Genomic DNA, 27334 nt, shown 5'->3' with positions numbered 1-27334 from the left:
TATGGGGCCCAGTGATCATTTTGCTCTTAGCTTGGAGTTTAAAGAGGCCTTTTTAAAACGCCAAAAGCCACCAGTGACATGTGGGTTGTTCATCACAAAAGAATTAGAGTCCAGCTTACAGAAGAGGCACTACAAGCCCTCTCTTTAGTTGAATTTCAACCTTTTCCGTTTACAAGTAGGACAAGATGCACTGGATTGGTACGCTAGATTAACGAAACTACTGCTGGCCCAGTATAAGCTAGTAAAAGGAGGCTCACACTCAAATAATAGCTGAAGACGCAAGGAGAATACTTGGTACGACTATGAATGTAAGGGGGGTAGAAGGGTGGTAAACAGGAGCCACCGCTACTTGTAGTTAAATCCAAGGGAAATAAGTTTAAGAACTGCAATAATAGCAGCAGAAACTGCTTACCAAAAAGTATTTACTCACAAAAGGAGAGAGTTCTGCAGGTTAAACTGGGAGGAAAGGCTCACATCCTTGATTGACAGGGATATCAAGCAGTTTTGGCATCTAGTGAACTCGGTAACTCTCTTGCCGCCATCATCTCTTGAGTCCCAAGTAAGAGAGGAAAACTGGTTTGCTTTTATCGCTGTTTTATAAAAGTGTGGTAGTTCTGAGAATACATTAGCGGTGCAGGCCTGTTCTGAATAAGATTTTGAAGCGATCGCTAATGCACAGATGGCTGTAGTCCTGTCGGAAATAATCTGTAAAACGAAAGCTACTAGGGAAGGTGGTCCAGATGACCATCCATCGGTGATATTTAAAAAAGACCCCTTGAAATAGGGATCCATATTGAACAGGTTTTTTCAATGGGTAACATTGACTGGAGCTGAAATGAAGCCATTCATAGAAAGGACAAGAAGGATCAGCCGGCTAATTATCACCTGATTTCTCTTTTAGATATCCTGTCCAAACTCTACGCTCAAACACTGTTAAAACATCTAGCAACCCGGACCTTTGATACTGGATGGATTCCATCAGAGCAAGGAGGCTTTAGGCCAAAGCACTCCACGATGGGGCACTGTTTCCAGCTGTGGGGAGTCGCGAAGAAGTCAATGGAGTTGGTAGGTGGCCTTTGCTGCTGTTTTGTTGACGTCCAATCGGCTTCTGACAGGGTGGACAGAGGCATGTTCGGAGTAAACTACAGCAGTGGAGGATATCTGGAGCCCAGTTGGGCCTGGTGATGGATGGATGGATGGATGGGTTTTTATATAGCGCAATATCACCGCCAGGTCTCAAAGCGCTTTGCATTGGGAACCCGTCCTGGTTATCCCTGGGTATCCCCAAGGTGAAAGCCAGGCATCCCGCCGCGGGGGGCCGTTGTGGAGATTAAGCAAGCTATTGCCCAGAGTTGCAGAGTGTGAACCTGTGATTCGAGTAGGTACCGAAGCGAGAATTACCGAGTCCGTGGACATTTTGGGCTCAAGACCCTGCCGCGTCAGGAATTGAACCCTGGTCCCAGGCCTGATCTCAGCATCCGGGTCTGCCTGCTCTAACCAGTGAGCCACACTTCTCCACGATGATGAAACACCAGATTGATAACTGGGTACAGACTGACCTCAATGGGCACGGAAGCCTGACTCGGAAACTGCCGGTTGAGAACGACTTGCGACAGGGGTGCGTTTTAGCACCCCTGCTGTTTGGTCTGTTCATTGCGGACCTCCCCAGACGGTACGTGATGTGCTTAGTTGTTCACCAAAGGTTGGCGGTAGGCATATCAGTTACCTCATGTACGCAGACGTTCTGGTGGTGATGGACCTCAGGCCTATTGGGCTGCAACAAAACTAAATACCCTAAATGCCTACTGTGTCGCAAACAAAGATGCATTATAACAAGACAAAAACTATTTTTTATGCTAAGAGGAAAAGGAAATATGAGTGGCTCCTAGGTGATGTACGTCTAGAGTAGATTAGAGAACATAAATATCTGGCCTTGACATTTTCAGACGATTTGAGGTGCGATAAACAAACGGCTTCCCAGAGACTTGTTCTATCCACAGTAGAGAATGGGGTGAAAAGATATGAGCATACGTTTGGGAACCATACCTTTGAGCCACTAAGCAAAGTTATACAGGGTAAGCTAATTCCACATGCCCTTTATGGGGCAGAAGTGTTAGCTTGGGATAGGCAGGTATCATGGGAAGGTGTAGAAAGTAATTGTCTGAAACTGCTTCTTGAACTCCCTAAAAATGCTATGATTCAAGCGGTGTGGAGGGAGTTGAGAACTATAGCCTGGAGTTCCCTGGTGGATGCTATAGTCTTGCGCTTCTATTTATCTCTTAAAGATGGGACGCCTCGTGATAAATTGTGAGAGCAAATCTTACCAGAAACAATGTTAACGTTGGCCAATAAAAAAGGATTGTCTGGTTATAATGGTAAAGCTTTTGGGTGACCCACAGATGTGCACTGAAAGTGGGGAAGTGGCCCGGACCAAATATAAAGATTACACTCAGGCAAAGTGCTTTAGAAACTAGCTGCAGAGAGGATTTGCACTATGTCTAAACTAAGAACTCAGATACTCCTTACTTAAGCTTTCAGGAGAGCACCAACCTATTCCCTTACCTGTATAACATTCCAGACAAATGTCTACATAGTGAAGCCTTGCCTTTGAGGGTGGGAATCGACCCTGGGTGCCATATCAAGGGATTAAAAATACAAGTTGCTAAGAACAATGGGCAGTGCTCCTGCCCTCTAGGCCTGGTAGGAAATATTCAGTGAGTTAAATAGTGATGGATTAAACATTCTTCATGGCAGAAAGGAAAAAGTTACTCCAACCTGTATTTACAAAATATGGAATCCAAATAAGGGAAATGGGTCTGGATTTGATACTTGACCTTATGTTTCGAGACAAGCTATAGCCACTGGCCAGTATTTTTGTAAAATCTTAAAGACACCGTCATTACCCCTTTTTAGGGATTTAAACACAAGTTTGACATTTTTTTTTGTACTTAGTAAAATGAAATTCAATGGCAACGAGAGGATCTCCAAATAGGAATGTGTTAGAAGATGGGAATTACGTTTCAAACTGAAGCAATATTAAGAGATCATTGAAGTTGCAAGAAGCTGCTATTTACATTGCACTTTATCAGTGCCAAAAGGTGTAATATGAACTGTTCGTCATTGGCTAAAATCTCATTATGTTGTTTTAATAGATCCGTAAATATATATGAGCTCTTGGGCTGTGAGCTATTTTGTGTCAGGGTATGAAGACATTTTAATGTTTATATGTTTGTAATTGTATAAATTGTAAATATATGGGATTGAAGGATATAATCATGAACTGTTGTTTTAGGATATTTAACAAACTGTTGGACTTGGCCCTTTTCCCCAAAAATTTTTCGCTTTTACACCTGTATTGTAGGATGTCTCCCCCATGGTGATGGTTACCGAATAGGCCATGTGAGGTATGAGATGCCCTGTGTAATGTTAAATGCAACAAATGGTGTGTACATTTCTTTTCCCCCATTGTAAACATGTACGCTGGTGAAATGCTGAATTTGTGTTTTGCATTTAAAATGGCTGCCAAGGCTATGCGTTGTGCCACCTGACTGCAGGAGGTTAGCATTCTAGTTGTTAGGTACCCAGCCACCCCAGCATTTGGAGGGAAAGCCTGGCACCCAGGGTGCTTTACTCCTCCCCTTGAGCCAGTCTAAACCAGTTTGCCACAGAATTCCAGAAGGTTCTGGCACTGTCTGGGAAGTGGGGTGAGGAGGGTATAAATGAGGGGGATGTGCCACCATGTGCAGAGACAGAGCTGGGACAGGAATGCGAGGGGACCTGCTGCAAGGGGATACCGCCACTTGGGCCTGTGTGCTGGGCCCTGCACCCATCTAGGATGTCCCTACTGTCCCCAGGGCTAGTGGAAGCCCCACTTCAGGAGTTCAGGCTGCTGTGTAGGAGGAGGGCCACGCTGCAGTGGGGATGGTGAAAGCCTACCACCCTGTTTTGATGATGCCCCCACTACCTGCTGACCTGGCCCAGTAGTGCCTACTGCTCTGTCCCCAGGGCCCCTCAAGAAGGAGGGTCCCCCTAGGTCCCTGGAGCTGCCAGACCCTGCTCCACGCAAGCGCTGCGCAAAGAAGCACCTAGAAGGGAAGGAGAGGTGTGGACTGGACCCCCCGCAGGAGGTGAGAAGAGTTACCCTGGGACCCCTGGGCTTGCTGTTGGGACTGTCCGCCCCCCTGCGCTGTGCTGCAGAAGTGCTGCCTGGCCCTGAATAAGTGCTGCCTGCAAGCGCTGTGATCTAGAAGCGCTGTATGAGGAGCTGTGCTGAGGAGAAGCGCTGTGTTCTGGCTAGCGCTGCGCCGCTGGAAGAGGAGGCTCTTGTGTCCCTAAGCGCTACCGTGCCAGATTGTGCTGCCTCGCAGCCTTGTTATACCCCGCCTACCCCGCGTTATAAATAATTAATAAGAGGGAGCCTACCCCTCATTGCTGCCAATCACCGCTGCGGCCCGGCGCTACCTGAAGGAGTCCCCCCCCCGCTGCCGTGGATATCGTCGCGGCGGCCCCCGGTACCAGGCGAGGGCTGCCGGAGTGAAGAGTGGGCCGCGCTAGGCCCCGAAGCCGAGAGTGCCGCTGTCACGTGGCTGGGGCGCCGGTGACATCACCAGCCGCTCCCCCAGCCGCCGCGCAGTGATTGGCCGCCTCCCGGGCAGCCCGAAGAGGCCGAGGAAAGCCCCGGGTCCCAGGAGGGAACCTGGGTGAAGCCCGGAGTGCGCGACGACATTGCGGGGCCCCCGTAGTCTCGAGGGAGCCCCGTGGAAAGTGACCTGAGGGGGAGCCCACCCCGCTGGTCTGTGCCCCACACACGCAAACGTCTGGTGGAAGCAGAGCAGGGCCTCGAGGTACGCTGTCGGTGCCTGCCCCCTCTGCGGCGACAAGCCCTGCTGCCTATTGAAGCCCCGGGCCCCTCGGAGCTGGGCCCGGGTGAAGCGGAGAACCAAGCAGATGCGGCGGCCTGAAGCCATGAGAAGGTGCTGCAGGTGACCCGCGTGGCTCCCAGTTGGACAGGGAAGCCCCGCGCCAGTCACGGAGGAGAGTGAGCCCTGCAGGGGAAGAGGAGCCAACGCGAGGAGCCCGGGGAGTGGGGGCTCAACTGTATAGAGGGTTGGGAGCGTGTCGGGGCATTTGGTCGGTGCCCGCCCCCAAGTTCCAGACTGACTCTCCAGGTGCCCCGTCTGGCAGCGGGCACCTTCAACATTGGGCCATAATTCTTGACTGTAGAGACCCAGGACACAGGGACTCCGAAGGCGGACCTGCAATGTTGGGGCGCCTGGTATGTACTGTAGATCTTGCTACTCATGCTCAAATGGAGTTGCCCTGAGGTGTCCATGAGATGCCTGTGTGTACGCCCAGTGCAGGGTGTGGATGCCTATGCCCCCTCCTGGTTTTGCCCCCAATGATAAGGCTCCTGTCTGATGCCCCAGGTGCTGAGGTTGAGTTCCCTTGTTAAAGGTGTTTTAGGCCTGACAGGTTTCAGATTTACCTCCAATGTTCAATGTTATGCTGATGCAAGTTATGCTATGCCGTCCTACCTAATGTGTATTTTATGTCTAATGCTTGAGTTTACGCTTACAGCTTACTTCCAGGTGAGGCCAATGATTAAGGCCTAAGTTTGCTCTGCGGTATTGACCTTGGGTTTCAGCATTAGTATTTCTTCCCCTCACGTATCCTGCTAAGGTTTCATGCCAATGATAACATTTTTATTTCAGCTGGACACTAATGGACCCTTTTTCTTACTTCTCCCATTTTTCCTTGTAAATAATCCCCCTGGTATACTTTGCTCTGGCGCCTGTTGGCACCCCCTTGTGATTACTGCTATTGTTGTGTTTTACCTTTGCAGGTTGGAGATAATACAAAACGTATTCTTTTTCCAACCAGAAATGGTGTTGTGTCTCTTTTGTGGTGTGCCTGACGCGTTGTCTGTGGGTACTGCGTGAATGCTTCACAAATGTCCTCCGAAGTTTGGCCTGCCCACTCTGCTCCATGCTACCCCCTGTAGAATTGGCAACCCCATTTCTAACACAAACTATATATTTTTCTAATTCTGTGTATATTTCTATGAGTTGTATGTCTTGGAAATAAAGTATTTTGACTTGACTGACTACTGACCTTTAGCCATACCAGAGGCACTGAAATAAAGGGATACCTTGCTGACCTCTAGGTGTTTTTAAAATAATTGCAGCAGATCCCATCAAGAGGTACATATCAAAGCGGTCCCTGAAATATGGTCCAGTCCATCCTGATATACAGGGATCAGGATTAGACCAATGATGAAGCACAACACCAACAGGGTGCGCAAGGGTCAACAAAAAACAACACTGGGTCGTCTACAACAGGAATGTTACTTGGTCGGGGATTTAATGATCTGGTGGTAGGACACCTTTGTGCTGATAATTATAGAGCGGGAGGAAGTACCCTATATCATCAATTAAGTAAATGTAAATGTGTTGGACTTGTAAAGCGCACGGCTGCCCGTAAGCGTCCCGGCGCTGGAGACCGCTGGGGAACCCGTCCTGGCTTTCCCTGTGAGATGGTCCCTTCTGGGTATCTCCAAGGGGAAACCAGGCATCCCCGGCATCTGTGGGGGGCCGTTGTAGAGATGAGGCAAGCTAATGCCCAGTGTTGCCGAGTGTGATCCCTGGTTAGTGTTGGCACCGAGGCGAGAATTGTCGAGTCCGCTGACCCTGGTCCACGACCCTGCCGCGTCTGGAATTGAACCCTGGTCCCGGGCCGTTCTCTGCTTCCGGGTCTGCCGCCTCTAACCAGTGAGCCACACCACTCCACAATTAAGGATCTGGATATACTGCTTTCCACCCCATGATATCCTTCAATGGCTTCTACAGATAAGGACATTTGCCAATAGTGGCCAACCGTAGGACACTTCATAATGGATGCCACCACATGGCATTTAATTTTTACATTATTGATACATATGTGATATAATAGATCGAAGGCATTGGCTACACTGATAAAGGTAAGGCGCCAATCCATGCAGACAAAGGAGGCACTGATGTAGCTCTGAATCTTATTGATGCTGGTTACAATATGCATCGGTACGCCCTGCTGAAAGATGCAGGGGAATAGGATGTTGGCCTACACTCTACGGATACTGGCAGAACTATTAATGAAGGTGTTGGCTACACTGATAAAGACAAGGCGCGGAACAATACAGGCAGGATACATATTGTCATGTAGGGTCTATGCTTGGATATACAGGACATGTAATAAGAACACATCACCTTTGAAGAGGGCCAAGCAGCTATTGGTACAGGTAGGATGAGTACTTATGCACGTACAGTTTAGTGACAGGCGTGGCAGTTGTTGACACTCGAGGCTCCAATTGAAAGACTTGATCGATATTCACAGGGACCACTTGGTCTTTCGTACATCAATGACCCCCATTTTGTGAAGGGCGCCCACAACACACGTACACGCGATGCTGTGAAATGATTCCATCTCACGAGCTTCTCTTATACTGATGATACTCACATTGTCTGAAAGTGGAAAAACCTACTTAAGCCAAGCTGTCAGAATTAGGCAAATGTCTAGTTTCTGTTAAGCAACAGATGCTAGAAAATCACCATATGGAAAGGAAATACCCACCGGTGGGCCCTGGGAAAAACATAAGTCTAAGTCCTCCTGTCCTCATAGAATGTGACGGCCCCACACATCTTGGTGTGAATAGGGACTGGAAGCTCTCACTTGAAAACCAAGTACACACAGTGACAATAGACACCTTCAATGCACTGGGAACGCTTCGATGTATCTCACTGTACATAGGTCTTTCACACAGGATTTAGGCATCTCTGCCTCTAGTGAGATCCTGCCTGGATTTTACATTGGGTCTTTATAAAAAAAAAAACTAACTGCCAAACTACAACAAAACCAAGAGTTGATGAGGTAAGTTCTTAAACAGACCGTACCACATTATTCCTGCTCTGAAAGCTCTTCACTGGTTGCCAGTTGCAAGAAGACCATCCTTCAAAGCCTTCTGCCTTACACACCGGGTGATTCATGAGATGAGACCAACCTTATTACAACCCAAACTGAGGTGATGGAACCTTGCATCGCACAAGCTCCAAGCTGGATAATACCCCCCATCAAAGATTCACCTGGGTGGGAGCTCCTTCTCAGCACAGACTTGCAAGCTTTGGAATATCCTCCCACAGAGGACAAGAACCACCCACAACCTTTGAGCATCCAGAAGAGAAACCAAGAATCCTAAAGGCTGGACACAAAAGCCCTCATGCTGCAACTGTTGAGTGCTTTGCCTGTACACCTTGGCGATCCTTTTGGTTGACTCCTTTACTTACATCCACAAGTGTAAGACGCACATACATCCTGCTGCACCAAGTTTGTAGAACACTCTCTGCCCCTCCAGAAAACAACAAACACTCACAAATATGAATTCTACCAGCACCCTTCTCACATCTATGCACTTTTAGATGCAACAATTACTCACTATCCACTATAAGCTCTTTGGGAACTCAACATGAGGCCAGAAAGTGCTATGGAAATGCTACAATACCATAAAATGCTCATCACCTCTGCCCTTTTCTGCTGCTGGTTCATTGCGGCTGCAATGGCGATGGAGAGTTCCTCTGGGACTGGTTGCTTCCCAACTTGGCCTGATGGGGGAGGGAGGCTTCCGCTGATGAACTCACGTATGTTGGCTAGAATCTGAGCATGTGAGGGGATACCGCTACCGCCTGCTTGAGATAACTCATTCGAAGAATTATCCCAAGAACCAACAGGCTTCTCGAGTGAGGAAACATCTGAAGAGTGAAAAGGATGAGCAGAGAGCAAAGATAATAATGAAACCGACTGTACGGTATGAGACTGCAGAACATGTCTAACAGAGACTGTAGAGAGATGAGACATAACATACAATGACAAAGATGTACTACCAGGAATGGAGGTTGGAAAGGCAGAACCTGCACTCAAAGGGCATAGAGGTGGAAATGGCAACGCCTGTGCTATCAGGAAGTGTGGGAGAAAGAGGCAGTAGATGAAATGTCTGGAAGTTTGAGAGGAAGCCTCAGAAAAGGCACTAACAGGAAGTGTGAATGTAAGCAGCAGAACATGTAGCAGCAGGAAGTGTGGGTGGCAGCATGCGCTAATAGGAAGAGGGTGTGGAAGAGGCATGGCGTGTGGCAAAAGGTGTATGGGGGAGAAGCAGAACATGTGGTAGCATCACGCTAGGTGATAACACAGCCTATGATGCAGGCAAGGGAGGACTTGTGGTGGGTGACTGGAAGAGTAATTCCTTTGCAATGTGGCTCCTGCAACCACCATGGTCATGCATTATTTCAGGCCTGAGCTGTCATGTAACTAGCTTAATTAAATGTACTAGTTGCTGCAGCTGACCCTGTGGAGGGCTTGTCTTATTCAGCAGATATTACACTGGTGACAAGGCTGTGCCCCCTGTTTACACTGGTCTGCTGTTCTGCAGTTAGCTGCTTCTGCCAGAGATTTGTACAATCCGTATTAAATATGCGAACTAAACTAATGTTTATGAATCTGGGAAGTTAGGGTCTTGGTGGACTAGACAGATGAGGCAGCCCTGCGTGTCAAGGAAGATGAGCTCAACAGTGATCCCCTGCTGGTCTTTCCACTCAAGTTGAGTTCAAACTCCCTGCTTCAGACAGTGATTTGCAAGAAGGTCTCAAGAACATAACCAGGTCATTCATCTGATGCTCGCCAAGAGGATTTCTGGGTACACCTGATAGATTTATCTTGGCTCCCATCCCATGAAGGTATACTAACCAGTCATGTGACGTGGAGAAAGCAAGTGCCCCACATTAAACTAGTGGAAGGGCCATGTTGGGTCCTACCAGAGATCAGACAGGATGGTTTCAGAGGAGGTCCTCTCGACTGCTCTCCTTACTTTAAATATATTTCTATATCGCAGCAAATTGAGACACGGCTGATCATCAGTCTCTCACCACTGTTTTTAGGGACCGAAAGGCTAAGATGCTGCCACAAGTCATACATCTGAGTTTAACACCTGCAGAACAATCATTTTTTAATATTTCATAAGTCTGAGAAGGGCAACATCTGGCTGATTTTGTATTGTAAAATGAAGTGTAGATAAATGAGGCAGAGAAGGTACTAACAGAACCTGTGGAAGGAATACGCAGGGTTGGTACTGGGAGGAAGTAACAGTGAATGTGCAACCAGAAAAAGAAAGCGGAAGATACAGAAAATGCGGTGTGGAAGGAAAGCACAGACGGCGTACTAAAAGGAACAAGCATTTGCAATGCAATAGGTCTCACATTAGTGAAACTGTGAGCTATTGGTGTTGCAAATGTTAATTTTTTTTCTTGTTTAAAATGATGCCAGCAGTAGCATACATAATAAGAAAGAAATTCCACTTGATGGAAAGGGTGCAGTACCACAGACACCTAATAACTGCCTGTGGTACTGCACCCTTTCCTGTTGACCCAATATATGAATTCTATTACCATGAGCCTCAAGGAACTAGCATGAGCATTTTTTCCTTTATAAGTGGAATTTCTTTTCTTATCACAAATGCTAAAAAAAAAGCCTACAATAATGCACAGAAACACTTGTGCTTGCTCCTTAAGCCTCGTGGTAATGGAATTCCTATATTAGGTTTTAAGGAAAGGGTGCAGTACACACAGGCTGTTATTAGGGACACCTAGTAACAGATGTTGGTACTGCACCCTTTCCTTAAGACATCATTTAAGAATTCCATTATCATGAGGTTTAAGAAAAGAGCGCAAGCGTGTTAAGCTTGTGCATACTTTGCGATAAAATAATAAATTCTACTAATGAAGGAAAAAATGCCTGTGCTCGTTCCATGAGCCAAAGGGTAATGGAATTCTTATGTTATGATTTAAGGAAAAAGTGCAGTACCACAGGCTGTTACATTACTAGGGACACCTAGTAACAGTCTGTGGTACTGCACCCTTTCCTTAAGACATAATATTTCCATTCTATTACCCAGATGGAGTGGTCTATGGTAATGAAGCCCAGGAGCAAGAGAGCGCTGCACGAGCAAGCAAAGGCTGCAGGGGCTGGGTGAGACAGCAGTGGAATAAGGCTTCTCTCATGTGACACTTCCCTGGAAGGAGGCAGCACTAGTTACTTAGGACTGGCACAAGTAGCCACTCGGAAGCATGAGGATAAGGCTGCACTGGAAAAGGCAGCACTGTGTGCAGTGAATACAAAACTGCGGGTGCGGCAAGAAGACACATAAAAGCGGGCAAAACTTATAAGGATGGTGGCCTGTGAACCAGCTTCCATGACGATAAATGAGGTAGTCCCAAAACAAAACAGATGCAGACCTCCAGCGTAACTAAACTGTAGTTGGTCGGTGCTGCCTGCCATGAAACGGAAGTGACGTCTTGGAAGCACAGGCCAATAGGAACCCAGGAAAGCAAAGCAACACCTGAGTAACCCAAATGCAAGCAGCAGGAAGCAGCAGGCAGGATTATACTCCGTATACACACTACACCAGGCTTTGCAGACAGCGCATGCGCGCTGCCCAGGCTCGACCTAAAAATGAGAGAAGACAACACAGGATCTACTGCCAAAAGTGCGAGAGGAGGGAAGAGAGAGTGCGCTGCTGAGACAATCTGAGAGTAAGGAACAGAACATGTACTGAGGCACTGTTTAAGTGGCAGCTACCAAAGGAAAACAAGTATAACCCATACTGTGAATGGGAGGAATTAGGAATGCACAAAAAGAAGGTAGGTTGAGAAAAAGCCACAGAGAATGCACTGAAATGAAATGTGTAAGAAAGGGCTGATCAATGCACGGGCAGCAACATGCAACAATAAGCGATGCATAATGCACTTACAAGTGACAGGAATGCATAGAGAATGTTATAACAGGAAATGTGATCGGGAGAGACACACAATTAACTAACAGTTAGTGTGGAAAGGCACAGAGAAGGTGCTGACAAAGTCTGGGAGAAAGTCACACAATCCGCTGGTAGGAAGTTTGGGAAGAAGACACAAAATGTGTTGTCAGTATGTGTGAGAATAACACACAGAATGTCCTGGCAAGAAGTGTGTGAGCAAGGCACAAATAATTGGCAGGAAATGTTGGAGGAAGACAAAGAATGTGCTGTCAGGAAGTGTGATAGGAAGGCACAGAATGTGCTGTCAGGAAGTGTGAGAGGAAGGCACAGAATGCGCTGGCAGGAATTGTGAGAGGAAGGCACAGAATGCGCTGGCAGGAAGTGTGAGAGAAAGGCACAGAATGTGCTGTCAGGAAGTGTGAGAGGAAGGCACAGAATGCGCTGGCAGGAAGTGTGAGAGGGAGGTACAGAATGCGCTGGCAGGAAGTGTGAGAGGAAGGCACAGAATGCGCTGGCAGAAAGTGTGAGAGGAAGGCACAGAATGTGCTGGCAGGAAGTGTGAGAGGAAGGCACAGAATGCGCTGGCAGGAAGTGTGAGAGGAAGGCACAGAATGCGCTGGCAGGAAGTGTGAGAGGAAGGCACAGAATGTGCTGATAGGAAGTGAGGGGGGATGGCACAGAATGTGCTGTCAGGAAGTGTAGGGGGAAGGCACAGAATGTGCTGTCAGGAAGTGTGGGGGGAAGGCACATAATGTGCTGTCAGGAAGTGTAGGAGGAATTCACAGAATGTGCTGTCAGGAAGTGTGGGGGATGACACAGAATGTGCTGTCAGGAGGTGTGGGGGGATGGCACAGAATGTGCTGTCAGGAAGTGTGGGGGGATGGCACAGAATGTGCTGTCAGGAAGTGTGGGGGGAATTCACAGAATGTGCTGTTAGGAAGTGTGGGGGATGGCACAGAATGTGCTGTCAGGAAGTGTGGGGGGATGGCACAGAATGTGCTGTCAGGAGGTATGGGGGAAGGCACAGAATGTGCTGTCAGGAAGTGTAGCAGGAATTCACAGAATGTGCTGTCAGGAAGGGTGGGGGATGGCACCGAATGTGCTGTCAGGAAGTGTGGGGGGATGGCACAGAATGTGGTGTCAGGAAGTGTGGGGGGATGGCACAGAATGTGCTGTCAGGAAGTGTGGGGGGATGGCACAGAATGTGCTGACAGGAAGTGAGGGGGGATGGCACAGAATGTACTGTCAGGAAGCGAGGGAGGAAGGCACAGAATGTGCTGTCAGGAAGCGAGGGAGGATGGCACAGAATGTGCTGTCAGGAAATGTAGGAGGAATTCACAGAATGCGCTGGCAGGAAGTGTGAGAGGAAGGCACAGAATGCGCTGCCAGGAAGTGTGAGAGGAAGGCACAGAATGTGCTGTCAGGAAGTGTGGGAGGATGGCACAGAATGTGCTGACAGGAAGTGAGGGGGGATGGCACAGAATGTGCTGTCAGGAGGTGTGGGGGGAAGGCACAGAATGTACTGTCAGGAAGTGTAGGAGGAATTCACAGAATGTGCTGTCAGGAAGTGTGGGGGGATGGCACAGAATGTGTTGTCAGGAAGTGTGGGGGGATGGCACAGAATGTGCTGACAGGAAGTGAGGGGGGATGGCACAGAATGTACTGCCAGGAAGCGAGGGAGGAAGGCACAGAATGTGCTGTCAGGAAGCGAGGGAGGATGCACAGAATGTGCTGTCAGGAAATGTAGGAGGAATTCACAGAATGCGCTGGCAGGAAGTGTGAGAGGAAGGCACAGAATGCGCTGGCAGGAAGTGTGAGAGGAAGGCACAGAATGTGCTGTCAGGAAGTGTGGGAGGATGGCACAGAATGTGCTGTGAGGAAGTGTGGGGGGATGGCACAGAATGTGATGTCAGGAAGTGTGTGGGGATGGCACAGAATGTGCTGTCAGGAAGTGTGGGAGGATGGCACAGAATGTGCTGTAAGGAAGTGTGAGAGGAAGGCATGGAATGCGCTGACAGGAAGTGTGAGATGAAGGCACAGAATGCGCTGGCAGGAAGTGTGGGAGGATGGCACAGAATGCGCTGGCAGGAAGTGCGAGATGAAGGCACAGAGAATGCGCTGGCATGAAGTGTGAGAGGAAGGCACAGAATGCGCTGGCAGGAAGTGTGAGATGAAGGCACAGAATGCGCTGGCAGGAAGTGTGAGATGAAGGCACAGAATGTGCTGTCAGGAAGTGTGGGGGGATGGCACAGAATGCGCTGGCAGGAAGTGTGAGAGAAAGGCACGGAATGCGCTGGCAGGAAGTGTGAGAGGAAGGCACAGAATGCGCTGGCAGGAAGTGTGGGGGGATGGCACAGAATGTGCTGTCAGGAAGTGTGGGAGAATGGCACAGAATGTGCTGTAAGGAAGTGTGGGAGGATGGCACAGAATGTGCTGTCAGGAAGTGTGGGAGGATGACACAGAATGTGCTGTAAGGAAGTGTGAGAGGAAGGCACGGAATGCACTGACAGGAAGTGTGAGATGAAGGCACAGAATGCGCTGGCAGGAAGTGTGGGAGGATGGCACAGAATGCGCTGGCAGGAAGTGTGAGATGAAGGCACAGAATGCGTCGGCAGGAAGTGTGAGAGGAAGGCACAGAATGCGCTGGCAGTAAGTGTGAGATGAAGGCACAGAATGCGCTAGCAGGAAGTGTGAGATGAAGGCACAGAATGCGCTGGCAGGAAGTGTGGGGGAATGGCACAGAATGTGCTGTCAGGAAGTGTGGGGGGATGGCACAGAATGTGCTGTCAGGAAGTGTGAGGGGATGGCACAGAATGTGCTGTAAGGAAGTGTGGGGGGATGGCACAGAATGTGCTGTAAGGAAGTGTGGGGGGATGGCACATAATGTGCTGCCACGGAGTGTGGGGGATGGCACAGAATGTACTGTAAGGAAGTGTGGGGGGATGGCACAGAATGTGCTGTAAGGAAGTGTAGGGGGATGGCACAGAATGTGCTGTAAGGAAGTGTGGGGGGATGGCATAGAATGTGTTGTAAGGAAGTGTGAGAGGAAGGCACGGAATGCGCTGACTGGAAGTGTGAGATGAAGGCACAGAATGTGCTGTCAGGAAGTGTAGGAGGAATTCACAGAATGTGCTGTCAGGAAGTGTGAGAGGAAGGCACAGAATGCGCTGGCAGGAAGTGTGAGAGGAAGGCACAGAATGCGCTGGCAGGAAGTGTGAGATGAAGGCACAGAATGCGCTGGCAGGAAGTGTCGGGGGATGGCACAGAATGTGCTGTAAGGAAGTGTGGGAGGATGGCACAGATTGTGCTGTAAGGAAGTGTGGGGGGATGGCACAGAATGTGCTGTAAGGAAGTGTGGGAGGATGGCACAGAATGTGCCGTCAGGAAGTGTGGGGGGATGGCACAGAATGTGCTGTCAGGAAGTGTGGGAGGAATTCACAGAATGTGCTGTCAGGAAGTGTGAGATGAAGGCACAGAGAACTCCAAACTTCCAGCTGTAGCATATGGAGATGAAGTTTCAAATTAAATGTGCCATTTTATTTTAAAAGAGACATTGAGACGCACAATGCAGTAACATAGGCTTGCTCCACACGGCTAGTGTTGGAGGTTTGCCTCGGGGACTGGTCATTTCACACAGAAAGTGGAATCGGACACACAAAGAACAACACGTCTTACTCTGTCTGGAGGGCAGGACGGTGGGCGGAGGGACAGCAGCTTCTGGTGGCTTCATGGACATGAAAAGAAAGAGAAACATTGATTCCAGTTAGAGGTAAGGGATAAAGCAGAAAAAGCGAGTTGGACTGATTTGCTGAAATTTTAGGAAAGCTTTTTATCATTTTTTAACAAAATAGCTAAGCTTTAATCATTTCAAAGGTTATTTCGCACTTATGAAACAATGGGTTTGAAGGGGAAATGGGTTTCATACGTTGCTGCTTTTCGTCTGATGTTTTCCTAAGAGGCAGGGGGTATATAGTGTTAAGTTGTAATGCTGGATTTTTGCAAAACCAAATAAAGTGCATTACCCGGAAAAAAAACGAAGGGGCATATTTACAAGCCCCTTGCGATGACTTTACGTTGCCGTTGCATCACTTCTGTGACGCAGCGGCGTCGTAAACAATGCGCCACGATGCAAACGATTGCGACTGAGTATCCTTATCACCAAGAATGAAATCTGGCCCTGGGTATTTAACAATTTCAGGATTGTAGGCTTAGAAAATAAGGTTCAGTTAAACATTCAAAGGTTTACAAGAAATGAAATGAAATGAATTAAAATCGATGAATGTGTATTTGGTGATCTTGGCAGTTTACCACAACCCTGAGGAGCTGTCTGTCCTTTGGATGGAGGTGAAGGTCACAGCATGCCTCCTCTATATCCAAGCCAGCTGGAAGGCCTCTCTCTTTGAAGAAAGAGGAGATTCTTACTGGGTTCCAATGGAAATGATGGTTCTCCAAAGAATGTCTTTAGGAACCTTGGCTTGCAAGTGGGTCTCCTTCTGTCTTAACTTTTTGTAACTTGTCCTATAGTGCTCTTAATAAGCAGATAAATTAGTTCCGCTTCCACTGATATTTCTTATTTGAGGCTTTGAGACAAAATCTTTTAGAAAGTAAGTCTTATAGTAATAATGTAGGCAAGGAAAGAGCCAAGGCAGTCACCCCATGTGGCTACAAAGTGTACCTCCTAATGAGCAGGACGTGGACACACATCCCAGACCCCCATACCAGCCGCGGGATGAATGTACGACCGAAGTGTGTGGAGTCTACAAACTGAAGTGCTTAGTGATTGCTGTCCCATCAGCGACACCGCAGGCATCGCACTTGAGCATGGACTGATTGTGATGGGGAACATCCTTTACAACGCGGATGTTACCCCGCAGTACCGTTACAACGCATCTTTTACAATGCAAGTCGTAACCACGACTTGCGCTGGAGGGCGCTCAAGGATAAGGAATAGTAGATTTACTATTCCAACACCTTCCCTACTGTACATAGGCTGGTGTTGGAATAGTAAATTTAACTATTCCTAAGTCCGCACCCCTACAGCGCAAGTCGTGGTAACGACTTGCGTTGTAAAAGAAGCGTTGTAACGGTACGCGTGGTAATACCACGCGGTGTACCGTCATACATCCGATTGTGATGATATCATGAGCTCTTAGTGAACCCACCACAAACATTTCTAGAACTTGACAAGTTAAGAGTTAACCTACTCTGCAGAGTTTTACATCACTGGTAGCCCATGCTGCTGTTAAACACTTACTGGTTACAGGACCAAACCAGGTAAGACACGGGGCTGCGTATGTGGCAGACTATGGTGTAACTACCTCCCAGGGTATCAAGGTTGGGAAGAAAGCACAAGCATCAAATACAGTTCTGCATGGACCCAGGATCAATACCTTCGAAAGGTGCCGATCAGTGGGTTTGGGCAAGTTGCAATCCTGGGGCAGTATTAGTTGGGAGGTTTGCTGATCATAGCAACATAAAAAGGTGCAATTGTACTCGACAGCCTGTAACTAATGAGCCACCTGGGGGTGTACGGGCGCTCATTGCTGATTCTGTTGACAACTGAATAGAAACCTGTCCTGGAGCCAGCACACACACCACAGAGAAGAGGCTACTCTAAGGGCCTCAGGGTAGGTTCATAGGAGGCTGTTAGGAGCTGGAAGGCCAGAACCAGGATCAGTAAAGAGAGAAGGAGAAATGAGGCTGAAGTAACTCTTGGCAGCCCATTGTGGCGCACGCTTTGACTTTGATGTTCCCCTTAAGGTTTACTTTGCCTAATTCTCAAGCGGCACTCACCTCTGGATGAGGTACATCTCCTGAATCAGCATCCTCCAAAGATTCATGTCCGATCCCCAGTGACAGTTCAACGGTCAGCTCCACCCACCTAGAGTTCATTAGAATTCAGATATTAAAAATGTGTCAGTTATAGGCGCACATAGATGTTTTCGTCAAGATAAAAAAAGAGAGAGAAAGAGAGAGTGAGAAAGAGGGGTTGGGATGGAGTTTGAGACACTCCAATGAGGGGAGCTGCTGCGGAATGCACTCTGCATCACCTCTCCAGCGGGTAAAGTGGGCAATGAAGCCTTCCTGTATCTAATCTAGTCACATGCAATGGAGCTCACAGTAATAGTGTGAGCTTTAAAATGGACCTACAACATAAGATACCACCTTTCTGGCATGTAAATGAATATTAGGAAGGTTCTGGCACTACCCACAGTCTCCTCTCCCTCCCTCTCTCAATTGATGTGAACGACCCAGAGTTTATTGTCATCTATCTGCCAAGATCTAAATCAAGCCCTTAGATGTTATGAACACAACTGCACAGACACAACACAGGATGAACCTGAGAACTGCACAGACACAACACAGGATGAACCTGAGAACTGCACAGACACAACACAGGATGAACCTGAGAACTGCACAGACACAACACAGGATGAACCTGAGAACTGCACAGACACAAGATAGGATGAACCTGAGAACTGCACAGACACAAGATAGGATGAACCTGAGAACTGCACAGACACAAGATAGGATGAACCTGAGAACTGCACAGACACAAGATAGGATGAACCTGAGAACTGCACAGACACAAGATAGGATGAACCTGAGAACTGCACAGACACAAGATAGGATGAACCTGAGAACTGCACAGACACAAGATAGGATGAACCTCAGAACTGTACAGACACAAGATAGGATGAACCTGAGAACTGCACAGACACAAGATAGGATGAATCTGAGAACTGCTCAGGTTCTTACAGAGAGGTCACAGGTGACAGTGACACACAGCGTGCAGGACAACACAAGGGGCGTCCTACCTGTTCTCAAAGTCCAAGTCCGAAGACATGAAGTCAGGGACTTCCCTCTCAGGAACGACACTCTTCACCCCAAGGATGAGGAAGGCACAGATTGAGATCACAGTCTTACATGCGGCTAAGAAGGGATCGGACGGAGTCGACCTGCTCTGGTCATTCGTCCCCAGCCCATGAGAGGTGATGGCGTGAGTGATGGTCCTGTGGGCCAGGTTGGAGGCCCCCATGCCCGTTGATTCGAAGACAATCTCGTTCTTCAGGAACTTTGCAGCAGCCCGCGAGGAGAAGAAAGACTGGAGCAATGCTAAGGGGAAAGCAGAGTGCATTAATGTTGTATACAAGGGCAGCTCCAGCTGGCAGACCCTCCACTGTGAGTGCATGCCTGGCAGATGAGGTGGTTGACCATAAGATCCACTAATGATTCTAGAGGCTGAGTATACATTTCACAGGCAGCAAACCTCAGTGGACGCTCTACGGATACCCAACAATTGTCGTCCCCGTTAAGAAAATCGATCAATACGCATACTTACGTATTTCAAAAACAAACCTCTTCCCACCCACACTCTCTTTTTCATTTGTCATCAATTTGAATCTCATAATTGCCCATTGCCAATGTAGCAAGATCACAACAGCTACAACCCTACATCAACAAATCAGCCGCCTGTACCAAATCATTGCACTGTTTTGGGTGTGTTAGAGCACTTAGCTAAGATAGCCACTTTTATTCTCTGACTTAATACCAACTTATTCATATACCTTTAATATATTGATGTTCAATGGCATTCATTACCTCCTCGTCCTGTCTCCCCGTCCCATTCCTTATACGTGAGCAGCTAGTCTGCTCCACAGAAACCCCTACCTAGCTGAGCTGTTTGCACTTCCCCCTATGATGATGTCACCATCACGTGGCTATATAGGGGGAAGTGCATCAAACTAACATCCTGTTCTTTTTTTTCTGCGATCCTGTGACCGCGTTCCTGGCTGTGCTGTTCGGAGTTCTCTCGGGTGAGTTCCCTGCTGTTTTTTTATGTGGTCGGCGGCGTGCTTTAACGGCCGCCTTTTCTTCTCGCGCTTCTGCTCCCCCGCGTTGCCTCTTGTATTGGGGCTGTTAATTTACACGCGGCTCGCGTTAGCGGCCGTCTCTGTTTTGGGGGCACTGTTTGTACACACGGCTCGCGTTAGCAGCCGTTTTTTGTGTTTTTACTCACCGGGCTCTGGTTGGCCTGCTCCAGCGGCCGTCCCTGGGTTTCCTCCGGTCCTTTTTCGCCCTGCTTTAGCAGGCTGGGGCTTTGCGGGAGCTGGTGTTGTGGCGCTCCGATTTTTTGTGCATTTGGGGGCGTGTTGGCTGCTGATTGGGCTTTTTTATGCCGGCCCATTGCCTTTCCTGCCACAGGTGTTCGGGTCCTCGTCCTGTATATATGGGGCCCTTCATGGGGTTTTTTTTGTCCTTGTTTTTGCCTGTTGGTGTGGTTCTTGGACTTGTGCTTTGATGGATGCTGCGGCTTCTTCTTCTGCATCCCCTCTGGATGCCCTGCGCCTCCTTGTCGGTGAGGCTGTGGCTGCTGCTTTCCTGGCTAGGGATGCGGCTGGTCCTCCTCCCAAGAGACCTCATGTTTCTGTGGATCCACAAGCTGACCCTGAGGATGACTTGGGTCCTGAGGAGGATGAGGGTGTGCGTGGACGTTTTGTTCAGGGTGCTGAGCTCACTGAACTGTTCGCACATGTTAGGTCCAATTTGGGGTTCTCTCCTCCTGCCGCTGATGTTTTGGAGGATGACTTCTTCACGCAATATGTCCAGCCTGCTCCGGATTCTTTGCCTTTGCACAGTGCTATTCGCAAGGTGTTGTCCCACGAATGGCAGGAGGTGGACAAGTCTGCTTTTCCTCATTTCCTGTCTCGGCGTTACCCTCTGGAGGGTTTTTCTGCTGAATTCCCTCAGGCTGTGAAGGTGGATAATCTGATGGCTGGCCTCTCTTCTCAGGGTTTGGTAGTTTCTGAGGACGCCTTGCCTACGGACGCTGTGGATAAACGGATTGAGGGTGCTGTGAAGCGTTCCTATGCTGCTTCCAATTTTTCCCTCCGTGCGACTGCCTATTCCAACTATATGGTTCAGTCGCTCCTTAAGGATTTCCAGTCCCTGTCGGTTTTGCTGCAGGACGGCGAGGATGCCACTCCTCTTTTGTCTTTGATGGAGCAGCAGGTTAGGTACCTGTCGGATATTTCCTTTGACAATTTGGGGGCAGCGGCGGCTGCTTCTGGTGCTTCCATCGCTGCCCGTCGTCATATTTGGATGCGTTCCTGGAAGGCGGACTCTTCGCAGAAGTCGGTCCTCCTTAAGTTGCCTTTTGATGGTTCCAAGGTTTTCGGTCCTCGGTTGGAGGAGTTGGTCAAGCAGTCTGCAGAGAATCGCAAGCTGGTGGCTCCTGTCCGCCCCCCTTCCCGGGGTCGTGGGTTTGGTTACCGTCGCGCCTTTGGGCCTCCTGCTCGTGGCGCTTCTCAGCCCTTTCGTGGCAGGGGTCGTGGCCGGGGGGCCCCTGGAAGTGCCAAGCCCCGGGCCGCTGCTGGTGTTGCCACCGCCGCTTCCTCCTCTTCCCAATGACTCTATGCCTTTGCCAGCGGATCTTCGGCCTGTCTTGGATCTGAAGCGGGTCAATCGCTTCGTGCTCCATCGTCCTTTCAAGATGGTGACTCTCCAGTCCATCCTGCCTCTGGTCCTTCCGGGTGGCTTCCTGGCGTCCCTGGACCTGATGGATGCTTATCTTCATGTTCCTGTCCATCCGGTAGACAAGTGTTTCCTCCGATTTGCTGTGGGGAGCCGTCATTATCAGTTCAGGGTGCTCCCGTTCGGCCTTTCCTCGGCGCCCAGGGTGTTCACCAAGCTGTTGGCCCCTCTGGTGGGTATTCTTCATTCCATGGGGCTGCTGGTTTTTCCTTACCTGGATGACTGGTTGATTGTCTCTCCTTCTTTTTCACAGGCTCTGTTGGATGTGGACCAGGTGTGTCTTCTGCTGGGGTCCTTTGGGTTCCTTATCAACCACAGGAAATCCTCCCTGGTGCCCTCCCAATCCCTGAAATTCCTGGGGGCTCTCTTCAGAATGGACTTGGACATGGTTTTTCTCTCGCAGGAGTGCCAGTTGACTTTGTTTCGTCACCTTTCCTGGCTTCTGTCCCAATCCTGGGTGTCTGCCCGTCTCTGGTTGCGGAGTCAGGGGGAGATGGCGTCCACTCTGCATCTCCTTCCTTGGTCCAGGCTGCATCTGTACCCCCTGTTGCATCATGTCCGGTCGCACTGGGATGCTGCCTCCTTGGATTACAAGACTCTGATCCCTGTCACTCCGGGGATTCGGGAGGATCTCCAGTGGTGGTTGTCCCCTCTCTCTCTTTTCCGGGGGTTCGATCTCCTTCCTCCTCAGTCTGTGGTCGTTTTGTCCACGGATGCCAGTGCTCTGGGGTGGGGTGCCGTTCTGGGTGCCTCCAAGGCTCAGGGTCGGTGGTCCGGCTTCGAGTCCCTCCAGTCGTCGAACTGGAAGGAGTTGAGGGCGGTTTGGTTGGCTCTTCTTTGGTTCGCTCCTCTCCTTCGGGGTCAGGCGGTCTCTGTGCAGACCGACAATCAGGTGGTTCGTGCTTATGTGAATCACCAGGGGGGCATGTGTCGTGCCCTGTTTCTCCTTTCCCGGAAGATCGACCTGTGGGCCGAGTCGAATCTCTTGTCTCTGACGGCGGTCTATTTTCCGGGGAAGGAGAATGGGCCTGCGGACTCTTTGAGCCGGTTGTTCCCGTCCTCGGTGTCCATCTGTCTGTCCCCAGATCTGTTCGATCTGATTGTCCTCCGGTTCGGCCTTCCTTGGCTGGATCTTTTTGCCTCGGAGGAATCCGCCCTTCTTCCTCGGTTTTGCAGCATCGTTCCCTCTCCGCTGGCGTGGGCCACCGATGCTTTCTCGATTCCTTGGTCGAGGAGTCTGCTATTTGCCTTCCCTCCGTTTGCCTTAATTCCGAGGGTCCTCCGGAAGATTCGTTGGGATCGGGCGGAGGTTCTCTTGGTTGTTCCGGAGTGGTCTCAGCGGTCTTGGTACCCCCTTCTGCTGACCTTTTCTGTTCGCCCTCATTGGCGGTTTCCCCTGTGTCCCTCACCTCTGAGGGTTCCTCTTCTCGGCCTTGCCTCCCTGCGTCGCCTCCGGCTGGGGGTTTGGCACTTGAGAGGTTGAGTTTGCTGGATCTGGGTTGCTCGGTGGAGGTTGCCCATTGTCTTCAACTTTCTCGGCGTCCTTCCACTTTGAAATCGTATGCCCGTCACTGGAAGAGTTTCTCTTCTTGGTGCCTTGGGAAGGGTCTCTCTTCTGCCTCCTGTGAGGCGGTGAGGGTGTTGGACTTCCTACAGGATGGTTTCCTCCTGTGACTTGCTGTTTCTTCCCTGCGGGCTCCGTGGGCTGCCATTCTTGCTTTTCGGGGTTCCTCCGTTGCCTCTGTCTCCCCGTTGGTGGCTCACCTTCTGCGGAGTTTCTTGCTTCAGCGTCCTGTCTCCCGTTCTCCTGTGCCTCCTTGGGATCTCCCCCTGGTTCTGCGGGCTTTGACGGGTCCTCCTTTCGAGCCTTTGGACTCCGTGGCCCTGAAATTCCTTTCTGCTAAGGTTATTTTCCTGGTGGCCATTACTTCTGGCCGGCGGGTTGGTGAGATTGGGGCGCTGATGGCTTCCCCGCCCTTCTTGCGCTTTTGCGAGGATAAGGTGATTCTCCGCCCGAGTCAGTTCTTTCTCCCTAAGGAGGTGTCTTCCTTTCACTGTCAGGAGGATATTGTTCTCCCTGTGTTTTTTCCGGCTCCTGCCTCTCCTGAGGAGGAGCTCCTCCATTCTTTGGATGTGCTGAGGGCTCTCCGCATCTACTTGGAGCGCACGGCTGCGTTCAGGAAGGTTGATTCCCTCTTTGTCACCTATGGCCTCTCAGGGCTGGGGCTTCGTCCTTCCTTGTCCACTTTGTCTCGGTGGGTCCAGGGTGCTGTGGTTTCCTCTTACGACTCTGCCCGCTGTCCTCTGCCTTCCTCTGTTCAGGGTCGTTCGACCCGGAGCGTGTCGTCCTCCTGGGCCATGTTCAAGGGGGCCTCCTTGAGGGACATTTGCAAAGCTGCCACTTGGGCTTCTCCCCATACTTTTGTTACCCATTACCGGCTTCAGTTGGGGATGGCGGCCTCTGCTGCCTTTGGGGCTCTTGTCCTTTCTGCGGTGCATGATGTTTGAAATGTACTGTTTTCTGTGAATTAAATGGACCAGTCTCAAACCTGTGTGGTCTGTTTTTTTCTGTCAATCACCGTGTGCTTGGGTATGGGCTCACGTATAAGGAATGGGACGGGAGACAGGACGAGGAGGTAATGCCCGGTTACTCACCGGTAATATCCATTACTCCGAGTCCTGGTCTCCCCGTCCCATTCCTGAGCCCTTCCCTCCCTCCCTGGTTTGGGTTTTTGTTTAGGTGATTGTCTGTGTTTTTCATTCTGGTTTTCTTTGGTATTTTCAGGATGTTGGTTTGATGCACTTCCCCCTATATAGTCACGTGATGGTGACATCATCATAGGGGGAAGTGCAAACAGCTCAGCTAGGTAGGGGTTTCTGTGGAGCAGACTAGCTGCTCACGTATAAGGAATGGGCCGGGGAGACCAGGACTCGGAGTAATGGATATTACCGGTGAGTAAGCGGGCATGGACCTACATTTCTTATATCCTATCACTTTATCACAAACAAGGTAAACCTTAATAATAACATAAAACAAAGTTGAATCTTCCTAGGTATGCAAAAAAGAGAAAAATGCCTGCCGCAAAACCTAGTTACACACGTTACCCTCGGTGTATGTGTACATAACATCTTTACACAGAAATTAGAGGCCGGTTTCCCTTTGAATCAATAGACCACACAATAATATTCTTAGTGATTGTCCACTTTTTATTCATATCCATGAGAATTAGTCCCCTGGGATCTTGATATGAGAATCAACAATCAACCAACAGAGCATATTGGAGTGTTAACAGCCAAAGTCGGGATGTGTTTCGCGGTAAGACCATTTTTTCAAGGCTGTAAAGTGACACAAAATAAAAAACAATCACTAAGAATATTTGAATCAAAAAGTGAAGCATAAAAACGCCTTTACTTACAGTAAAAGATATTCAAAACCTATTCATGACGACATTTCAATGTCAAAAAATTCCTAGTAAACATGTACAACATCTTAGCACACTAAGCAAAAGTAAAAAAAAAATTCTAAACATGTATAACCTTTTATCACGATGCCCTTCTGGGTAAAGAGTGCACCCGCCAGATTGGTGATTAATTCACTTTGAAGAACTTAGGGGCATATTATCAAGAAACGGCGTTAAGATTATCGCCACTTTAGTGGCTGAAAACTGCCGCTAAAGCGGCGATAATGGGTTTGATAATACACCCTTGTGAATTCTCATAGAAGCCCATGTTCTGGTGTGAACCTGGGCTTCTAAAGGAATTCTCAACGGTGTATTATCAAGCCCATTATCGCCACTTTAGCGGCAGTTTTCTGCTACTAAAGCGGCGATAATGTTAACGCCGTGCTTGATAATATGCCCCTCAGTCTTTTAAAATGCAAAAACTTAGTACATTGGACATGTGCCAATCTATTTACGATCTATTTTTTTTTAATTGATGTAAATCTAATGTTTTGAAAAAACACAAACTGTTTATATTTCTTTCTTAAGTTCAACTGAAAACTGCTTTTTGAGAATCAAACCCTCAGTCAAGAACATCAGGCTACAAAACAATTCTATGATTCCTCGTTCGGTATCAATGTTCCCCTGTTGTTAAAAACAGTATTAGGTTGTGTTATGTTATGTTAAGTTGATTTGTAAGGTGCACTTGATGGAGAGCGATGGTGTTCTGAAAATTGTAGAGGGGCCTCATAATCACTGAAAGTCCGCAAATGCATATATTCCTAGGTTGTATTAACTTTTGATCATTAGAAGCGTTCAGTAATAACACGTGAATGTACAGATGGCAGGGAAAGTGTTGTATTATGTAGAAGAGACAATATATTATTCATGTTCTAATACTGTAATCTATAGTGTTTGATGCCATTTGCCTAACGAAAATTGCTTATATGTGATGATGTGTATCCTTAATACGTGCATCATATTAAAGTTACGCATAAATTTGATAAAGTTGCATTTAAAAAATCGGTTTACATTAGGTGTTTGCAGCTAATGTGCATTGATGTGCTTGTAATGCAATGATGTAGAAAGGCCTGACTGAAATGCTCACTTTTGTGTGTATTTGAAAGGCCAATGTATATCATTCTTATGTTGGATGATTTCTGTAGGCCTGAAATGTATTTTCCCTGGGGACTCTTTTGCGAGGGTTTTAGAGAAACTTCATGTGCACATTGGATTTATTCTGTTCTCACGTTTCTGTTGCAGGTGGAGAAAGTCGTTACGCTTGGCATCTTAGAAACGCGGTGGCACTGTAGAGGATTCTACCGCTACTGGAACAGGCTCTGAGAAGAGTTTGGACACGCAGAAACAGATACCTTTAATAATATTTTGAACTTTGACGCCACCTCATCAGAAACCCAATGTGGGTTGGAAGTATAACCACATAAATAAAAAAAACAGCTCTACCATAGGAAATAGCCTTGGGAAAGACGCGGGACGACCTGCCGATTGCGACGAAACACGTGTTGGCAGTAGAGATTTATTTGAGAAGATTTACACACATTAGAAGGATATATTAATGGGTGTTATTTATGTCCGCACTGACTGAAACACATTACATACCTGTGTTACTCTGAATGTTATATACGTGTGCTAAGGAGTGTCACATATTCTTGAAGGCTGAGGCCTGTCCAGGGGAGTTGGGTGGTTCTTCTCACCTTTTAGCACTGTTAAATATTTGGTCCCTAACTAATATTGTGTGCGATTATTCTGTGTGGCCCCGTTATACCTGGACTCAATACCACTGTTCGGATTAATTATAAGCCTGTAGAAGCCATCAATGTGGTTGTTGGGAGTGGAAAATCTAGACAGAAGAATGTTCGTAGTGAGATGACTACTAATGCTAGGAATAAGGGTCAAACTGACAACCCCATATCGAACAGTATGTGTTTTCATTGTGTGAATGCTCCACAAACCAAAGGAGGTAGATGTCCTACTGCAAATCTTATGTGTAATTATTGCAAAAAACAGTACATTTTGCTTAAGTATGTTTAAAAAGGAATCTTCAGAAAAAGGTTGTGGCATATGTGATGGAGTCTGATGACAAATCTGACTCAGAAGTCATTTCTGTTGTTACTGATGTTCAGATAACTCTTTCTTCAGATGAAAAGCAACCAATTGTTGGTGATCCATCTAATTGTGTCAACCCCATTGTAGAAGTGAGCGTTGGGGATACAATTCTAAATTTGTTGGTTGATCCTGGTGCCAGAATTACTATGATCACGCAAAAATAATTTGAGGAAAAATGGAGGAATAGAGAGCTGATGCCACCGGATCGCTCTCCTGTTTCCTATGAAGGGTGAAAGATTGTGCTTCTTGGATATATCAAGGATGTGCTTATATTCAAGGGGATGTGGATCGGGGCAAAGTTTATGTTGCACTCACAGGTCTAAATATTTTGGGTTGGTTCCATCAGGGATTATTTGGGATGGTGTTGAGACCAGGTACCAGAGAACAAGTCTTGATTGTTGAT

The sequence above is a fragment of the Lissotriton helveticus genome, chromosome 2_1, assembly GCF_964261635.1.
Source record: "Lissotriton helveticus chromosome 2_1, aLisHel1.1, whole genome shotgun sequence".
Lineage (NCBI taxonomy): Eukaryota > Metazoa > Chordata > Amphibia > Caudata > Salamandridae > Lissotriton > Lissotriton helveticus.
Note: the sequence above shows the minus strand (reverse complement) of the source record.